The sequence below is a fragment of the Lutra lutra genome, chromosome 14 (genome assembly GCF_902655055.1).
Source record: "Lutra lutra chromosome 14, mLutLut1.2, whole genome shotgun sequence".
Classification (NCBI taxonomy): domain Eukaryota; kingdom Metazoa; phylum Chordata; class Mammalia; order Carnivora; family Mustelidae; genus Lutra; species Lutra lutra.
This window is the reverse complement of record NC_062291.1, coordinates 50,226,193-50,246,618: the sequence shown is the minus strand read 5'-3', so window position 1 is coordinate 50,246,618 and position 20,426 is coordinate 50,226,193. Positions and strand designations below refer to the sequence as shown.

At 45.3% G+C, this 20,426-nt stretch overlaps 1 long non-coding RNA gene across 1 annotated transcript in view; it reads left to right on the top strand.

Moving 5' to 3' along the window:
* The window catches only part of LOC125084463 (uncharacterized), a 53,504-nt gene extending 34,171 nt beyond the window's left edge, over positions 1-19,333 (top strand). Inside the window, exons 2-3 of the long non-coding RNA XR_007122623.1 lie at positions 5,497-5,599; positions 19,214-19,333. This is a non-coding gene — a long non-coding RNA (uncharacterized LOC125084463). The remainder of the gene's footprint in view (positions 1-5,496; positions 5,600-19,213) is intronic.
* Positions 19,334-20,426: the final 1,093 nt, after the last annotated feature.

Here is a 20,426-nt window from a genome sequence, read left to right as displayed (position 1 = left end):
GTAACAGACATGAAGAATGTTTTTGATGGATTTATTAGTAGACTGGACTTGACTGAGAAATGAATCCCTGTGCTATAGGATATAGAGTAGAATTTTCAACCCCCCCCCCCAAAAAAAAAACCCCAAAGAGAATAAAAGCTAAACAAACAAACAAACAAACAAATAAACTCAGAATAGAATATCCAAAGGTTGTGGGACATCTACAAAAGGTATAATAAATGCTTAATGGGAATATGAGAAGGAGAAGAAAGAGAAAGAATCAGAGGAAATATTTGAAATAATAATAATAAAGATTTCCCCAAATTAATATTAGATACCAAACCACAGATTCAAGAATTTCATAGAACACCAGACAGGATAAATGCTAAAACAACAACAATAACAAAAACACAAAACCACCCTCTCCAAAAAAAAAAGAACCCCAAAAAAGAAAAAACACCTCAAAAAACCTACACCAAGACATATCATTTTCAAATTATAGACAAAGGCAAAGAAAAAATCCTGAAGGAAGCCAGAGGAAAAATCACCTTATTACAGATAGACAAGGATAACATCATATCTGATTTCTCATCAGAAACCGTGGAAGCCAGAAGAGGGGGATGTGAATTATTTGAAGTGTTGAGAGAAAAACCTCACCAACCTAGAATTCTGTGCCCTACAAACTTATCATTTCCCCAAAGTGAAGGAGAAATAAAGGCTTTCAGACAAAAACTATGGAAATGTATTGCTAGTAGACTTGCTTTGCAAAAAAGAAAAAAAAAGTTAAAGAAATTTCTTTAAAAAGAGAAGGAAAATAATATAGATCAGAAACTCAGATCTATTGATTTCTGGCTAGAAAGATTACAAAATGTTATCTCAATGATGACACTGACTCCAAAACTCCACCCACTAGCCAGCATAATAGCTCTGGGGCCTGCTGTCCTACAGATGGTCAATGACTTGACTTTCTTTACATGACTTTCATGTACAGAAGGTGACTGCAGTCCAGTCACAGTGGGCAATGATAGGTCAACTCATCAGAGACTGGGCAAAGAAGGATGGAGTCCCCAAAGCCATTTGCCTGCTTTCCTCCCAGAACTCGGCTCTGGGGAACCCACTGGGACATTCCAGCTGCTACAACTCAGCTCAGATTTCTAACATCTGCCCAGCTGTGTGGTTGCCAGGGTCTGCAGCTGCCAGTTAGACATAAACTTGAAAAGTTATGTGATCTCCAGATAAACAAAGCAAGATTTGCTCTAACAGCCCAAATCAGGCAAATATTTGCCAGAGGAACTGCTTTTGAACTTCTCTCTGTCAGAAGGTGGTTTGCTAGCATAACCTGACCCCTGCAGCCTTGCCCTCTACTTGGGATTTTAGAACAATGCATATTTTTTAAAAATTATTTATTTATTTGTCAGAGAGAGAGAGAGACAGAGGCAGGGAGAGGGAGAAGCAGGCTCCCTGCCAAGCAGGGAGCCCAATGCAGGACCTGGTCCCAGGACCCTGGGATCATGACCTGTGCTGAAGGCAGACACTTAACCAACTAAGCCACCCAGGTACTCCAGAATAATTCATATTATTAAACAGGTTTTCAAAAGGCTCAGTGTGAGTCAACCAATGATTTTGTGAACCCAAAGCATGCTATTTGAGGCTACTCTACAGGAAGACTAGTGTGGTTTCTGGGCAGGTGAATGGTGGGCTTATCTTCTCTACTCTGGACAAACACACCTAGATGTTTTAGTTCTAGTACACACCTATTAGAAAGGATGTAAAAAACTGAAGCCTGACCTAAGAACATCTCAAGCAGTAAGATAACTCAAATGGATGATATAATATAAACATGACCCCATCTCCTATGCCCATCACTTTTTGGCTCACACATTGTGGTTTTCTTGCAGCCAATAGAAAAGAATCTTCATTTTAAAAAGATGTGGTTTTATTATTTAGACTATCATTAAGAAGAAGGAGAGGAAGAGGAAGAAGAAGAGAAGGAGAAGGAGAAAAGAAAGAGGAAGTGAAAGAGGAGGAGAAGGGGGAGGGAGGGAACAAGAGAAAGAACTGGGACTTACTAGTGCTCACTTCATGTTAAGCATTTTGAATGGATTAACGTATCAAGTCATTGAAACAATCTTATGAAGTAGGTGTTAATATTTCCCAGATTTTCTGATGAGAAACTCAGTTCTAAAGAGGTTAGATAACTTCCCGAAGGTCACACACATTCAGTAGGGATGGAGTTGGGACTGATCTGGACAGTGTGACCCGAGTCCAAGCTTCCTGCCTGAGCTCATTCTAGTAGTCTGTATCCATACAGGATGCCAGTGTATGGGCTGTATAGCCACTGATGTTGGTGGACCAGTCCTGGATGAGTGCACACTTAGTAATAAATAGACACTTTTAACTTATAGACTATACCCCAATAGGGAAGGCCTAGTAGCTAAAGCTTCAGCTAAGGGTTTTATTCACTCCAGGGTTTTTTAAAAAAGTAAACTTCCAGAATAGTTGATAGGATCAAAGACAATGAATTAAATCTTCTATGCTTTCTGAATTGTTGTGCGAGTCCCAAGAATTGGAAATTATATTCAGAACCATATCACCAGAACGCCACCAAAAATCTAATCACTACAATAACTTATGGAATCTGGACCCTGAATCAGGGTTCTCATGGGTTCTGGTCCTGGTTCTGGCAATAATTGACAGGTTGATCTTGGGGGAGTCATTTATTATCTTTGAATTCCAGTCCCATCACCTATAAAATGAGAGGTTTATACCTATAATAGAAGAAAATGAATACATCTAAATAAATGTCAAAACTACAAGGATGGTAATATTGCCATCCTAATTTGCTAACTGACTTGAGTGGGGAGGAGGAAATACAGATTACTCTTGGTGTAATCAGCAGAGGGACCACCCTCATACTGATCGGGAGCTAAGTAAGAAACTTTTCAGAGAAACATTTCAGAGAAAATAATGTTTTAGCTGGGATCTGAGGAATGAGTTGTTAACTGGATAAACTGAGTAACAGCAGGGGTGAAGCCCGGAGGCAGGAGGGAGATGGCCATATAATTGGTCATACAAATTGGGCATGCTAATAGTTATACCAGGACCTTAGGTGTAAGGCAAGACTGTGCCAGACCAGCCAAGATAAATAGACATTATAAACATAGGCTATGTTGAAATATTTGGTTTCACCCTAAAAGAGATTCAAGAGACCTGATGGGTTTTTTAATTTTTTTTCCTTTTTCAATAGATTGTGTAGATTTATAAATTTTGTTTTTATTTTTTGACATATCATTAACATATGGTAATGTGTCAAATGTTCAGTTCATGCTTGATGAATGTCGACCTATTTCTCTCCCAGGTAACCATCACCTGGGTCATAACACAGAATATTTCCAGATCTGCACAGGACTCCCTCCTGCCCTCACAGTCATTCCTACCACACCTCCAGGGGTAGCTACTTTCTTGTCCTCAGCTGAGCTTCATCATCAAAATGGAGTCCTATAGGACTCTAGTGTGGCGGAAGTGTTATGCAATCCATCCAGTGTGCATTTGGTGCATTTGGAAGGATGGTGCTGATGGCAGGGTGAAAAACAGATGGGAGGGGCCAATCTGTGACTGGGACATGAGTCAGAGGCTCTTCAGATACTAGGACAGAGGTAGTGGGGCCTGAATGGAGAGGGGTGTGGTGAAGATGGAGAAGAGTGGCAGACAGGTGAATTTCACCAGACCAGGTGACTGATGGTGAATATATACTGTTGTCTGGGGATGGAAAGGCCAAGTCTGATCTCCTGGATGCTGTCTTCCCCTGGGGAATGTGGAAGCTATGCACTGAGCCGAAGGACCTGGAGAGGGGCCTTTAGATAAAAATGATGAGCAGATTTGGGACAAAGAGCATGTTGAGCTTGAGATGCTTGGAACCATCAAATGGAGGGGCTGTGCAGGTAGTCAGGCATGTGGGTCTGAAGCAGAGAGGTGGGATGAGCAGGGGGGACATGTTGATCATTCTGGGCAAGTTGATAAAGTTGTGGGGATGGGGGTGCCCCAGGAGAAAGAAATCAGTATGAGCATAGACAGGAACCCAGTGCTTATTCGGGTGGGAGGGGCTTACAAAGAACCTGAGTTGGACCCCAGAGAGGGGGAAGAAACCAGGGGAACATGAAACTGTGGAATCAGGAGGAGAGTGTTTCCTCAAGGCTGAGGGGGTAAACTATGGAAACTAGGGATCTTGTTAAGCAGCTCTGAGGCCCAAATTCTCCTTTTCCTACATTTTCTCTCCTGAGTAATGACTATTAAGCTCTTAATGGGAAATTGGGGCAGTTCTGAAAAACATAAGAATCTCCCCACGGTTTAAACCTACTCTTTTATAACCTTAAAACACCTCACCTCCTGCCTAGAAAGCAGGGGTGCCACAGGAGTGTTTCCTGCAGCCTTGGACAAGATCTTCCAGGGCAAGAGGAGTAATGCCTCTCAGCCAGGGACTTCGGGGAACCCAGATCCCTGCTCTCCCTTTCACCTCTAGTATCCCTGAGGTTGTCAACCCCAACGTCCTGAGTGACCTGGGTCACTTTCCTTTTAGAAAAATGGAATAAAAAGAACAAAACAACAAAACAGAAAAAGCAGCCTATGAGGTCATCAGGTATGATCATGGTAGCAATTGTTCACTGACCATCTGTGCCGGGCTGGGCACTTCATATACTTTGTCTTATTGTCACAATAGCCTTGTAAGTTAGAATTCCCACTTTTCAGAAGTAGGAGCTGGGGCCCCTAGAGCCGCAGGGCTGGTTAGCTGTGTTGGAATCCGTGTGGGGCTGACTGTAGAACAGGCCAGGCCTTCTACCCCTCTGTGGTTCCCCTTGAGAGTGACATCCTGGTTCCTTAGTGACAGATGAAGATGCCGGGGTGAATGTTGTTGGGTTCTCTTCTCATCTCTAATGACCTGTAGACATTTTGGGAACTCAGGGATGGATGGCATCTTTATCTTCCAAATTGCTTAAGATCTCTGATTCCAGGAAAACATGGAGCTTAACATGCTCCGGTCCCCTGCTTACTTCCTCCTCCACCTCCTCCTCTTCAGCACACTAGATCTGGGGGCTCAAGACCCCAGGGCAATGGGAGGAGGCAATGGCCTAGAGAGGAGCGCTAAGTAAATGTTAATGAACCATCAGGTTCAGATTGGAATGCCTTAGGGATTTCAGAATTGTTTTGATAAATTAAGCCCAACATCTGGATGACATTTGGATTAAGAACCATCAAGAGCTACCTATTTACCCCTTGGCCAATCTTGCCCAGAGTACATCCTTTTTATTAGTCTTTTCAAAACAAGTTTGGTTTTATTTATCCTCTCTAGTGTATTTTTTTCCCTATTTTATTACTTTCTGTTCTCATCTTATGTTCTTTCTTCTACAAGTGTTATTAATGTCTTAATACACATCTTAGTTGTTAATTTATAACGTTCTGGGGAGCAATTTTTCTCTTTCCTGATGAATGCCAGATTCATTAGGGTTCTTCTTTTGACAGAGTGCCATGATATGTCCTATGTGAAATTGGCTAATGACCAAAAGATGAGATAATTATCTGCCAAGGGGGTGTCTATTTAAGGAAGGAGACAAGACAGTACATGGTAAGTGTTCAGTTACTAACACAGTAGAACTGACTCTAAGATTTCCAAGGAATGTTTATCAGTGACATTTCCAAGGAGGAGGAGGAACCAGAAAGTCACTCCCTGTAGAATGGGCTGAATCTGAACAGAGTCAGAGGCGTTGGAGGGAAGGACGGCAGAAGCACCTTCATCATGATCCAGGGGAAAACCTCTCCTAAAGTGAGGAGACTGTGAGGCACAAGGCCTGGGAAAGGAGCCAAGACAGCAGTGCAAAGGACCCAGTGCTGGTCATTGGGGCGCGCTGAGACCCGAGAGCAGCATGTGCATACAGTGAGACATCCTGGAAACCTCGAAGCAGCAGCACCATGAGCGGGGAGAGGTTAGAGATAGACTGCTTGATGTGGAGACGTTGGAAGCAGGGGGACCAGCAGGGAAGGAACTCTGGGCAAGAGCACGAGTAAGATGACAGAATGGGGGGATGTGGACTGGATGACTTTCCACCTGAGCTTCTGGAGGGGGAGGGGCAGGGTGTGCAGGCATGTTTCACATATGCAGCTCCTCCAGTTCAGACACAGATGGGTCCATTGAGCAAAGAATCTTCATGACAAAGTTATGAGTCCAACCTTAGACAGGAGATGGTGGCGGGACCACAGCAAGGAACACCCAGGGAGTCTGCACCCTAGGCTTCTACCACATCCCACCTCCTTTGCAGGCTTTTAACCCAGGTCACTCTTGATCCCATCACCTTACTTCCTCCAGAGCACTTATCATGAACTGTAATTCTTTTCTTTGCCCACTAGCTTGTGGTATGTCTGTCTCCACTACAATATGGCTACCCAAGAGCTTTCCTTGGAGTGCCCAGCCCTGATGATATAATACACCTGGCATAGAAGGGGCTTCATGCATGCTGGAAGAAATGAAACAACACACCTTGTAATTCAATCCCACACTTGGAGACAAATGTGTAGCATCTGAGGTGGTGACTCCCTGAAACTCACCTTGAAGGCACCACTGCCTGGGAAAGAGGAAACCAAGACCAGATTTCCAAAGCCTGCCACTGAGCTGGGATAATTAGACCAGCTGGCTGGCTGAGCCATTGCACCAGAGTTTCAAAGCTCTGATTTATGAATGAGTAACTTACATTACGGGGACATGGACAAGCTTTTTCAAGAATTTATTGGCTTACTGTGAGCATCTATTTCAGGACTGATGGAAATGTTTCTAAGTTTGTTTAAAAAAATAAAACATAGAATCATCAGGAACAATAAAGACCATAAAAGGCACTTGGAAGTGGGTAACATGTGAGAAAGCATTTAACTGAGGCCCTTGCTCTCCCTATGTCTGCCTATCCAAAGAAGCCATCCCCAAGGGCAGAAGGGAAAGGCTGTTCTGAGAGTTCAACACTACCAAGGGCCAGCCCCTCTTTGCTGCTGCCTTTCAGTGGGAACCAAGGACCTCTTACAATTCAGCAGACATCTGCTGGGAACCTGAAGTGTTTCAGGCCCTGAGCTGAGATCTGGGGATATTAGATAAATTAGATACCAGTCCTGCCCTTGCGGAAGCCATAGACTATCTGGGAAGACTGTTGCCTACATGCCAATGTAGGACCCAGAGCCATAACAGGTACAAGATTTGCAGAGGTCCTTCTCATGTGAATGAATGAAGGAGTAAATGAATGAATGTGGATGCTAATGATAGGCACGATGTGCTCCCTGGTTTTGAGCTCTCTGGTTGTTCTTTAATACCAAAGGCACATTGGATAAGATGAGCATGGTAACTATTACCCATGACACTGAAGAGTGAAAAGGATACCGTGAGTGATTGTACAAGGATGGTAAGAGTCAACTGAGATTATCCTAAGAGAACAGGGCTATACTATAGAGTAATCTTAATTCTGGGACAGTAAAAATACAGAGAAGCATAGTATATGAAGGATATTCATCCTCTGCTCATTCTATTTTCTTTTAAATACCAAACCTTTGTGGTAAAACCTATATAGGTTTATGTTATATAACATAAAATTTACCATTGCAACCACTATTACGTGTGAAATCAGTAGTGTTAAGTACACTCATATTATTGTACATAAAATCTCCAAAACTTTTCATCTCGCAGAAACTGACCCTGCATACCCATTAAACAACTCCCCATTCTTCCTTCCCTTCAGCCCTCCTTCCCTTCAACCCCCTCCTTCCCTTCAGAACACCATTCTACCTTCTGTACCTACTCTAGATACCTCATATTATACAGTATTATTCTTTTGCATGCCTGGCTTATTCACCTTGTATAATGTCCTCAAGGCTCTTCTACTCATTCTTGATAGATACTGTCAGAACATCAAATTCACACTTGAAATTGACATCACTAAGAACTAAAAACTATGTATGTCATGACATCATGCCATTGGGAACTGATAAAATTTAGTTTGAGCTTTCTTCATTTCTTTTTTTTTTTTCTTTTAAATGCATTGAGTTAGCTACACTTCAGGATTCTTAGACTCTTGAAGGGAGGTTCTACTGTGGGAAAACACAAATTGTACAAAACTCTGTGTTGTAGTCTGGAACCTGCACAGACAATGGCCAGGCCAAGGCTCACTGGGGCTGCCATGCTGAGCCCATTGACATGTTTTTGTCTCTATGGGGTTTAGTATGTAGGGGGTTTTGTTCCTTCAGAAACTCATGTTGCAGGATCATGGCTATTTCAGAAGTCTTTGCAATGCTTAACTTTCTTATGGCTTGTATAACTATGTATTATTTGAAAGTGTGTTGTTTCAAAGAGTAAATCATAAAGTAGTATGTACAAACAGAAAGAGATAATTAGATAGATCTAAAGTCTGTAAAGCCACAATTCAAACACTAACAGTATCTAACCCCAGGAAGAAGTATGAATCCTGCCACTGGCTGGGAAGTTACTACTTGCCCTTAGTGTCTACTTTTTTGTTTGCAAAGCAGAGATGATTGTGATGTCTACCTCATACAGTGATTATGAAGTTAAAATGAACAAGTGCACAAATGGTGCCGAGACTGAGCAGTCAAGGACTATTTGCCTTATTCTGAGAATTCTTTCTCAGGAGGCTGGCCTAGCCTGGGATTCAGATGAACAATTTGTGCTGAGGAAGAAACATGTTGGATGAACATGAGCAAACTCATTTTCTTTATGTTGTTCTGCTCATATTTATTAGAATTTGACACTTCCCTGAGAAACATAAGTCAAATGACCATATAGAACCTACCAGAAGCTTGATACTGGAGAAATTCAGCCTGTGGCCATAGACATCAAAGAATTACTTAAGGCAGTGGGCTTGACTTCAAACTTCATCAATTGTGTCTTTAACCATGTGTTCTCCTTAGATCCTACATGGCCTTAGTATTTCTGTGTACTGCCTGCATTTAGGGCCATGACAGAAATTTCTGTCTTCTTGGAGGGCAAGGGACTGGGGTTCTGGTCTTCTCCTGTACACAGAGAAAGATGAAAGAAAGCAAAGGGAATGTCTGTGCAGGGCTGAACATCCACACGGAGGAGATGTCCATGGAAGAGGGAACTTCACAGGAAATCACAACCAGGAGCATTTTGGATGCATGTGAGTCAAGTTTCTCATGGTTGAGGTTACATTCTTCCTCTTTTTTTTTTTTAAGTTTTTTATTTTTTAAAGATTTTATTTATTTATTTGACAGATAGAGATCACAAGTAGGCAGAGAGGCAGGCAGAGAGAGAGAGGAGGAGGCAGTTTCCCTGCTGAGCAGAGAGCCGATGTGGGGCTCGATCCCAGGACACTGGGACCATGACCTCAGCCGAAGGCAGAGGCTTTAACCCACTGAGCCACCCAGGCGCCCCCAAGTTATTTATTTTTTAAAAGCATATGTATATTTTTTAAGAGGTTACATTCTTTTTTTTTTTTAAGATTTTATTTATTTATTTGTCAGAGAGAGAGAGGGAGAGAGAGCAAGCACAGGCAGACAGAATGGCAGGCAGAGGCAGAGGGAGAAGCAGGCTCCCTGATGAGCAAGGAGCCCGATGCTGAGCAACCCAGGCGTCCCAAGAGGTTACATTCTTAAAGACAGTTTCTTTGACTTTTCGCTCATTTAACTTATTGGCTTGTGCCCTTGACGGAGTCATTTTATAGCATGAGTCTTGGTTTCCAGATCTGTAAAATGGTGACAGTACTTTATTATATTGTCGTAACAGTTCTTGGATAGTAAACGTACAGTTCTTAGAAGAGTGCTTGGTGAACAATATAAAGTCGTCTTGGTAATAATTGAGACTGCTCCTTAACACTGCCTACTGGCCATCAGTCTCCTTGCTTCAGACATGAGGAGACAGAAGTGAGTGAGCTTAAGTTTCAAGAGTAGAAAATTGCCAAGTAGTAGAAGCAGCTCTTGAACCCAGAACTGACCCTAAACCCATGTGCTTTATTACAGCTCATGTCCTCAAATGTACTATGAGAACAACACACTGAATATGAGAACAATGGAGGAAAAACTGTTTTAAGGTGTTATGATGAGTAGAAAATGTTGGGGATGTCATGAAGCACTCTCATCTGTAGAACATAGGGCATTGCTCACCATTTCCTTATCAGCCCAAGACCCTCCCAGGAACTAGGAACACGAACCTCACACTTGTTCGTGGCCATATGATTTACATACAATTCTCTCTAAGGCTGTTGCCCTATAAAAAAATGCAAAATGAAATGTTTTTTTTTTTTAAAGATTTTATTTATTTATTTGACAAACAGAGAGAGATCACAGTAGGCAGAGAGGCAGGCAGAGAGAGAGAGGAGGAAGCAGCCTCCCCGCTGAGCAGAGAGCCTGATGCGGGGCTTGATCCCAGGACGCCGGGATCATGACCTGAGCCGAAGGCAGCTGCTTAACCCACTGAGCCACCCAGGCGCCCCTGAAATGTTTTGTTTTTTTTTTTTTTTTTTTTTTCGGAATAGAGGGTCCTGGCATCACGAGTCTCCAGGACCAGTTTGGGTAAGGGGATCTGTGTATGGGTACTAGAGTGCCTGGGGGTCTCCTTCTGTAATCAGCATTTCATCTCAAAGCTCACCCTGAAATCATGATGCTGCTAACATGCTCACAGCCTTGCTCAGCACCCTGTGGTCCCTGACTGATCTCCCTCAGTTCCACCTCACCACCAGCATCCTTCCAGTGTTCTAGCACTGGACTCAATCCTGCACTGACTCCGAGTGGTTTTCTCTCTCATGCTCTCTCTTCGAGCTAGACCTTGGAACCTAGGAGGTCTCCAGTCCAATGGTTTGGGGTCTCTGGTTGGTTTGTTTATCATAAAGCCAATTAATCAAGGAATCACACAAATAATATTTGGCCATCATAAGTATTTTCTGTCACTTTAAACTTACACATGAACGTTTGTTCCCTAATCTTTCGATATAAAGCCAAAGCCTCTTTTTAGGTTAAGGCCCTGGTAGGAGAGCCTTAGTCTTTGTTACACAAATCCCATCTGTACAGCATCCTCTACAAATTCCAGTGTTAATTTCTTTAAAAGGATTAAGAAGTTTACAACCGTTGGAACATTCTGCTTAGTGGATCCTAATGGAATGTCACTATTTTATTTCTCCGATAATGTACAGCTTCTCTGCTATACCTAATTCAATACAATTATATTTCAGTGACTCAAACTTCAGCCAGTTTTTTCCAACTTCACCATTTCACTTTTACAGAAACTATATTCTTTGTATCCATATTTCATCGATTTTAATAACATTTACTTAAAGTAACCTGCTTTGATAACAAGCATAACAATGATAAGCAGATTTGGGAAAAATGGAACTGTCAAACTAGGGAAAGTGGAGAGGGGACAGCCCCGGGGCAGCCCGCTCTGCATGTGCCTTCAGCCTGTTTGCAAAGGGAGGAGATGGAAAGTCCAGGAATCCAGAATATCAGCTAAGTAGCAGTCAGTTAAGGAAGCTTCTACAATGCACGCTGACCCTTTTCTTAAAATGCATTCTCCAATAGTTCACGTGACCATCTCCTTTAAGTACTCTATGCATTTATTAGCTTACATGTTTATTAGCTCTGAAAAATTTCTATCTTCCTTCCAAGACTACCTTTCTCAGATACTTCAGTTCCACCCAGAACTTATCATCATTGTGGAATGTGAAACACCATATTGTCGTTGTCTTTCCATTTTTAATATCCGCTACTAAATTATAAGTTCCTTTAGGTCAAGGCTTATGCCTTATTTACTATTGTTTATCCAGAGCTCAGCACAGTGTCTGTCATGTAGTGAATATAAATATTTCTTGAAAGAATAGACAAACTGAAGATTGTCTGATCCTACTCAGCTCTGAGAAAAAACATAGGACTTAGACTAAGCTCTCAAAGCTTTTCAGGATTGCACTGACATTGTCTTCATCAGTCTAGGCTGCTAAACAAAGCACCACAGACTGGATGGCTTATAAATAACATGGTTTACACTTACAGCTTTGAAGACTGGAAGTCTAAGATCATGGTGCCATCATGGTCAAGTTCTGGTGAGTGGATGCTTCTGAGTTGCAGATGGCTGATTTCTCTTGTGTCGTCACCTGGTGGAAGGGACAGAGAGCTGTCTGGGGTCTCTTCCATGAGGACATGAATCCCATTCCTGAGGGCTCCACCCTCTCAAGGGTCCCACCTTCTCATATCATGGCCTTGGGAGTTAGCTTTTCAACATATGAATTTGGGGGGGATGCAAAAGATCAGTCCATGGCAACCATGTACCCTACAATGAATACAGGCAATGCTGCTTTTGGGACTTCATTCAAGACCTTCTCACTCTGATCCAGAACAGTTCTGAACCAGTCAGTGCCCTTGTGGCTTTGGGATCTTGGCTACATAGTTTAAGTGACCCCAGTTCTGCCCCCTTGATCTGATTTTGGGTTCTGATATCCCTAGGGATCTGGATTGACTCTACCCCTTTTGCTCTTCTGATACAAATATGCCTCAGGCAGGGTATACTCTCTGGCCTTGACCTTCAAATTTTGGCCCCTGTTGCGGTGAGCTTGCTGGTGTTATTTGAAGGGAGGATAGGTGGGTTGGAGAGTTCTTTGGTGACACCACACCTGATAATCTGAGAAGAATGTCCTCAAAGCAATTGCATGTCTTCTGACATCTTCCCAAATTGGGGTTCCTTAACTTCCCAGAGTAGTTTCTCTTGAGTCATAAACAAAGTCCTAGAGGACCAAAGGAGTTTCAGATTTCCCTGTGTTATGTCTATCAAAGGCTGAAAAACTCCTTTGCTACAAAGACTATTGGTCTCCTGTCCTGGTCTTCCAGAGTCTTCACAGTGGGGTTTCAGGACACGATTTTAGCTCCCCATTATAATAAGTGGGCACAGTAGGTAAGAATTGATCGATCAGGTAGCCATAAGGAAAACATGATCCAAGTTATGCAGACATATTTGCTTGTAACAAATATTAAGGCCTAGGAAACCCCATCTCTGTATTAACCCAGGTGTTTAAATTTGATGAACATAAGTGGCAACCTACCACCTCTCATGTTCCCAATAAACAACATTCCTTCTAATTACCCACCGGCAATGTGTGCTGCAGGCTGGTCCATATCCATCACGTGCCACATGCTTCCAGGGGGTGTTATTTGTTACTCCTTATTTCTTAGATTTGTCGCTTTTGCTTAGGATGTTGACCTTAAGGCAGTCTTATTTATTTATTTATTTATTTATTATTTATTTATTTGTCAGAGAGAGAAAGGAGAGAAAGCACAAGCAGGGGCACTGGCAGACAGAGGGAAGCACAGTCTCCCCACTGAGCAGGGTGCCCGATGTGGGATTTGATCCCAGACCCGGGGATCATGACCTGAGCCGAAGGCAGAGGCTTTAACCCACTGAGCCACCCAGACGCCCTGCCCCCCTTAAGGCAGTTTTAAATTGTTGACTTCTAATATGATGAGGTATGAACCTCGGGGAAATATTTTAAGTTTTTAATTGATGATACTTATGCAAATTAATTCTTTATTAATACACTCAAGGCAAGATTCCCACTCTGGCTTGCCTTCTGTTTGTACTTACATCAATAGAGGAACACTCAGTCTAAGATGTTTTCCCCTAAGCAAGGGAGAGAGGACAGAGCCTCAGGAAAGGACGTGAACCTAGCTAACTCTTAATGAAGGTAAATGGCATCTGATCTTGCTGATTCCTGCCTTTTATGAATGGTACATGGAAGAAATGTCATAATCCCAAGGAAAACAAAACACACACACATACACACGGGTACCAACAGCTTCCACAAGGGCGGACATGCTTCCATTAGCAGGGTTGCAGGATCTCTGAGCCTTAGAGCAGACACCACCTTGTTTTGCTCTCAGTCATCTCCCCTGCCCTCCCAAGACTGAGCTGTGAAAAGAACAGGGGTTTGTTCACCCCCATGGGACCAGCCCAGTCCTCTTGCAGCAATCATGGCCTGCCACAAGAGCAGGGGCCCAGGAGGGGGCCTCCCAGGGGCGCTGTGGGGCTAGGTTGGTCAGCATCTCCCAAATGTCTCTGACCATGAGATGCTCTTAAAATTATAATGTTCTAATAAACACTAATCAAGCTTAGCGAGATCATGCTTGCCTTAAAATAGGAAAATCAAAATGTTAAATGTTTGGAGTCTACAAAAGAACAAAAAACACATTAATTAAAAATATTTTTTCATGGTATACTTTTTGTTGTTGTTGATAGACGCTTTGTGGTTGTTTTAAATAAAGGTACAATGTCGGCATGCGGGCTTTAAGTCTCCCTCTGACCCATCCTGGGAGGAAGGCCACATGATGAAGGCATGAGAACAGGGCTATTCAGCTGCAAGACACAGAAGCTAGGCCTGCCTGCCCCGCTGTGGGCTGGGAACCCTGTGCACACCCCAGGCGTCTGGAGGGCTCCCCCTTGATTCACTCTCACCTCTCAGCCACCTGGCTCTTGTTGAAACACTCCTCCCAGCACTTGCCTGGAGGCCGCTGGCTGTCCTCAGTTCCTGGTTCTGGGGGCCGGGGGCCGGGATGAGTGTGAACCCTGGGATCCAAGAGGGGACAGGGGCAATGAAGGAAGGTCCTCCTGGGTTTCAGCTGCCTCTTTGCTCAAGCAGCTTAAATCAAACACACTTCGGGGCACCTGGGTGGCTCAGTGGGTTAAGCCTCTGCCTTCAGCTCAGGTCATGATCTCAGGGTCCTCGGATCGAGCCCCGCATCGGACTCTCGGCTCAGTGGGGAGCCTGCTTCCTTCTCTCTCTCTGTCTGCCTCTCCATCTACTTGTGATCTCTCTCTGTCAAATAAATAAATAAAATCTTAAAAAAAAAAACCTCAAACACAATTTGCACTGTGAGCATTAGGTTTTTTTCAGTGTATGTTTTTCATTCTTATTTTAAGATGATTGTAGGTTCATGCAGCTTGTGAGAACTAGGAGGAGACATCCCCCAGTTTCCCTCCATAGGGATGTCTTGCAAAATTGTGTCACAAGCAGAAAACTGACATTGTTACAACTAACCCACCTTACTTAGATAGCACCAGCTTGCACTTGTCTCTGTGTGTTTAGTTCCATGCAAATTATCACCTGTCAGTTCATGTGACTGGCACCCCTGTCAAGATACAGAGTGATTCCATCAACAGGGTCCCTCGCATTACCTTTCAGAACTGTTCCTGTCTTTGCAAGGTATGTGCCAGGGGAGAGGGGTGAGGGGCCGAAGGTGACAGTGTCAGCATAGGCTATTTCCTTGTCCAGGTGCATGGGGGACCACATAGTCACCCTACTCCTCCACATCAATCAACAAAGAGGGCACAGGTGAGAGGCAAAACATGTTGTCAGCAGATCCTCCCGTAGAATCTTTGCTGTGCCACATCCGTGCTCTGCTCTTGGGAAAGTCATGGAACCTGTGTATCCCCACCTCTGGAGCAGGGTGAAGGGCTGTACCATTGCCACAGTACACAGTCTGCATGGTGAGCTGTGAATGACCACGGAGGGGGACATGGGCATTCAACTCTGCAGGCCTGCCCGTCTCAGGGCCTGGCCCCTGCTGGCACATAACCTCTGAGTCTCGGTCCCATCCCCTCATGGGAGATTGTGACAGTTCATGGAGCACCTGCTGGTAGAATCACAGATTTCTACTGCCTCTGGGAGACGAGGACCAGCCAGTGGTCGTCATTCGTTCCTGGTGGCAGATGGCTTCACACGCTTGCATTTTCGTACTGACTCAAGGCTTCATCATGTGGCCGAGGCCAGAGACCTCAGAGAAGTGTGTGTGTGGCAACAGGCTGTCGGGGAGACATGGAACTCTCCCTGGAATTCAATATGAATTGTGGGGAACTACTGCCAGAGCTCCCAGGCCCATGATGCTAGGCCATCGGACACTCAGCTAGCTCTTCATAGACTTACCCTGATTTCCATAATGACCTCATTATCATATCACAGGCCTGGCGATGCTTGCAGCAAGCTGGAAACAAGCCAGAAATGTCTGTCCCCGGCTTCACACATCCTGCAAAGGTGTCAGACATTGGTTTTCACAAATTCCTTATAAGGTCTGGTCTCTACACCTCAGGGAATGAGCCAAAGAGTGGCATTGTTGTCCACAGGCCAGTATTCAGATGAGAGCTGTTTTCACACCTACCAATCCATGGTAGAGTTAAAAGAATCCTTTTTCACCTGAGTAAGGCCCTTGTCAGGTCCCCAAATGCTCGCCCAGGGGGTATCTAATCTAGTCCACGTCACCTGACTTAGAGACGCTTATTCCTACCTCGAATTGTCTTACAATGTTAGGTGCCTGATGGTGCTTTTAAAACTCTAAAGGAAAAAAAAAATCAGCTCTTTGGAGCAAGAGTCATACTCAGCTGGGGCCCAGAGGGGCTGGGGGTGAAGATTGCACCTGCTGACATCCTTGAGCAATGACAACCGTCTTTTACTTCTGCCGTGGGCGCCCTGCCAGCTTTCCTGGTTTGGGTTTTGGTTTCGTCTCACCCCCTGTCAACTCATAACCTTAGAGAAGCTCCCAGGATTGTGTTCTGGCCACTGGGTACATCAGCCACCTTCCAATACCCAACCTGCAGCTTGGTTTATTACTGAACGGATTCTGCAGGATGCTGGCGAAGCAGAATGGTCTGGTTGGAGTCAACTGAAATAGAAGTATGCCAGTGGGCCATGGGGAGGGCCATCCTTCTTCCCTTTGTTATTTCTTAAGAGACAAGCTGACACGGGGCACCTGGGTGGCTCAGTCGGTTAGGTGTCTGACTCTTGGTTTTGGCTCGGGTCATGATCTCATGGTTCTGAGATTGAGTCCCATGCTGAGCGCCGAGTCTGTTTGAGATTCTCATTTCTTCTCTGTCTGGCCCTCCCACCAGGGCTTGTGCGCTCTCTCTCTAAAACAAACAAATAAATCTTTAAAAAAAGAGAGAGAAGCTGACGTGATCCAAGGCCCAGTACTCCACATAGAAATCTTGCATTTCTCTCTCCTTTCCATGGGACCAATTTATGAGCAAATTTCTTTCACTTGTTAACTCTTCTGATATGATTATCTTTGCTAGGTGGTGTGTGTTTGTGTGTGTGTGTGTGTGTGTGTGTGTGTGTGTGTGTGTGAGAGAGAGAGAGAGCATATGGATGTGGAACTGAGTTACAGCCAGTGCTAATCTCTCTGTCTAATCCACATTCCTGCAGAATTCCACTGCCCAATGTGGTAGCCACTAGCCTCACATGACTACAAATATTTAAATTTAAATTAGTTAAAAAACATATGAAATTAAAAATTTTAAGTGTTCTGTAGCTACACGTGGCTAGTGGCTACCCTATCAGGTGCTGTAGATTTAGAATATTTCATCACTGCAGAAAGTTCCTTTGAAGAGTGTTGCTATAGAACGTTCTAAATAAAAAGAACGTATGGGCTCCTTGCTTGAACTGTTTTCACTTGAGGTCTGGGAAAGAAGGGTTTTATTTCTTGGTCTTTGAGTACTGCTCTTACTGTTAGTGAGTTTGTAACAGGTTCTCACCAATATGTGAGGCTCCAGCCTGTGTCTCTCATAGTGTCCTACCTCCTGCACACCAATCCCTGGGGCGCTTGTTAGAACTGTAGATGCCCGTGCTTACTGCTCCAGAACGGCTGGCTTGGGATTCCTGGAGTGGGACCCATAAATCTCCCTACTTTGAAAAAGCCTTGAGGTATCCATGGGCCAACAGTGGGTCTGGCTCCTGACTCAACATTAGACAATGTAGCCCTGGGAAGAGAAAATTCAGAACAGAGAAGGGTGGTTGTCCCTTACTTATCCAGGATGGGAAACTCAAATCCAAATACAAAGTATCAATTCCCTGAGAAAAAATATTCTAATTTTTGCTGATTTTCCAGGAATAGGCTATGTGTCCCACCCCTGAAATGTGTGCAACTGGTCCCTGGGCCCCAAAAAGTTTATGTTGGCTTCCTTCCCTGCTGGTCCTCCTCATCCCTTTCTGTGGCCCAGGCCCTCGTTCCGTTTCTCTCTCTGACCTCCTCACGATGAGCGCACGGCCTGAGCAGCTACGGGCCTTCAGCATGGGACCCAGACAATGTCTTTGTCTCCATGCTCTGCAGGTACAGGCCTTCCTTCTCAACCCCTTCTGAGTCCATGTCCCAGGCCAGCCTTTTCTCCTTCCGCTTCCCAAAGAAGAGTCCTGACAGTCAGCTCTATCTTCTGGTCCATCACCTCAACCTCCGCCTCCAACTCCCGGCTCTCCCTCAGCCTTCACAGGACATGCATCCTGTGTTAGTACGTGTACTGAGGGCACAGTGGCAGCCAGTCTCTGTTCTAAGCGACTTCCTATGTTCACTCAATCTTCACGGTGGTGCTCCAACCATGCAAGTGCTGGCATAATCCGCATCTTGCAGTTGAGGAAACTGAGGGACAGCTGTTTGATGGCAGAGTCAGAATTCAAACCCAGGGACTTTAACTTTGGTCCAAATCATGTTGAACAACTGTCTTATGGCCTTTTAGTGGTTACCAATTGCTTCAACTTTTCATTTGAATTATGTCTGAGATACACACTTATTCTGTTTCTCCCAGTGACAACATCTTAGCCTGGGAGTCAGAGTTTTAAGAGAGAAAAAGTGAGAGAGGATTTGATTGCCCTCCAACTGCATGTCCCTTTAATTCTCTCCAACTCAGGGTAGGGGTCTGGAGGGTGGCCCTTTGGGGGGAGTATGACATCCAGAGGGAAGTCAGGGTGGGATTCCAAGTTGGCAGCCTGATTACCCCCTGGGTGTGCCTACTCAGCCCAGAAGCAAACAGAAGCTTGTTCTAGCTGGACATTCCCCACCTCTTGCATGAGAGCTCCCGCCAGGACTCTGCTTGCCCCAGGCCTAGCGGGGGCCAGGCTGTGCGACTGCAGCACAGGGGAGACGTGCGCTTCTATGAGGCGCAGTGAAGAGAAGTCTGTTCTCCCCGATGGCCCACAAGCCTGCAAACACCCACTGCCTGCAAGGGACAGGACGATGCTCGAGAGGGAGAGAGGGGCTGCTCAGGGACCAGCGTCACCAGCAGCACCCGGATGTGCCCTGGGGGTGTAATGGGGTGACTCAGAGCCAGGGCCCAGGTCTCTCCCAGCTGGCCTCTGTTGGCTAGTCTCCTTCTCTGGGGGTGCTGGGAGTCCGAGCCCCATTTAGGGACTCCCAACCATGGTTTTCTCTTTCGTCTCAGCTATTTCTGCTCCGTCGCTGGGGCAGGTGACTGACCCAGAGCCTCCATCTTCTCAGCGTCATGACAGGGGTGCAGCATCTAAACCCCATCCCTCCCCACACGCCACTCCTGTCTTGGGGATCAGATGGGGTAATGGCCGGGGAAGCACGTGGAGGTCCGACGGCTGGCCCAGAGTGGGTGCAGCTGGCTGCTAGCCTGGGGAGGGCTGTGGGTAGGGCAGGACTCCCGCTGCAGGGATCAGAAGATCTCAGAGCTCTCTTCGCTTAAACACTGGGGCCCTGGCAGCTTTCCATCAGGCGAGTCAGTAATTGAGCCCAGGTTAGATTAAATCCAGACACATCCCGTGTTTAGTGCCAATTACTCACCACCGACAAGGCTGGGGGAGGGGTCTGCACTGGGTCACACCAGGCCTGCTGGTGACTGACTGCTCCTTCAAGCTCAAGGTGAACTGACCTGAAATAGGACTAGTTGTAGCCTCAGCTTTGCTGGGCCTGGAACTGGCACTTGGCTCAGATCTGCTGCTACTTGAGAAATGGTTTTTCTCGTCCTCTCTGTCCCTGCCTATAGCAAAAGATGCAGCACTCGAGTCTGTCTGCCCCTCCTCTGTCTAGGCTGGGCTGGCTGGCAGTGGATTCCCATGAGTGTCAAGAACGGAGAGACTGAAGCCTACCTTGCCCTTTACACTCATCTGAGCTCAAGGCAAAGCCTGGGTGTTTTTCTCCTGCGGACCCTTGAATTCCCCATCACTGTAGGGGTGGATGCAGCGCGTGGCAGGTGGCCATACAGTCAGGAGGACAAGATGCTGTGATTTGTCATCTAGTGCTGAGTTCACAGCTTGGGAGGAAAACAACCCTGACTTGAGAGTGTCGCTTCCCACCATGAAATAGCTTAAGTCAAGCCATGGCTTGAAGCCAGGGTGTGGGAAGCCCACATGTGCCCTCTTCCTGGCCACCCAAGCTCCGCCTTCCGCTCCCCCAGCCCTCTCCCAAAGCTGTGATGCACAGTAGGGTCAAGGACACTAGGGTGACCAGTCTGGTACTCAGCATGGAGCAAGGTATTAATGCAAAACAAGGAAAATTTGGGGGATGAACTTAGAATGAACCTAGGAGGCACCAGAGCCCTGGGAAATGGGACCGGTGGTTTGGCTCTGTGGCTCTGTCCTGTAGCCGCCCCCCTCCGGCCCCACAGAGGAGGGAGGGGACCCAGTGGTGAG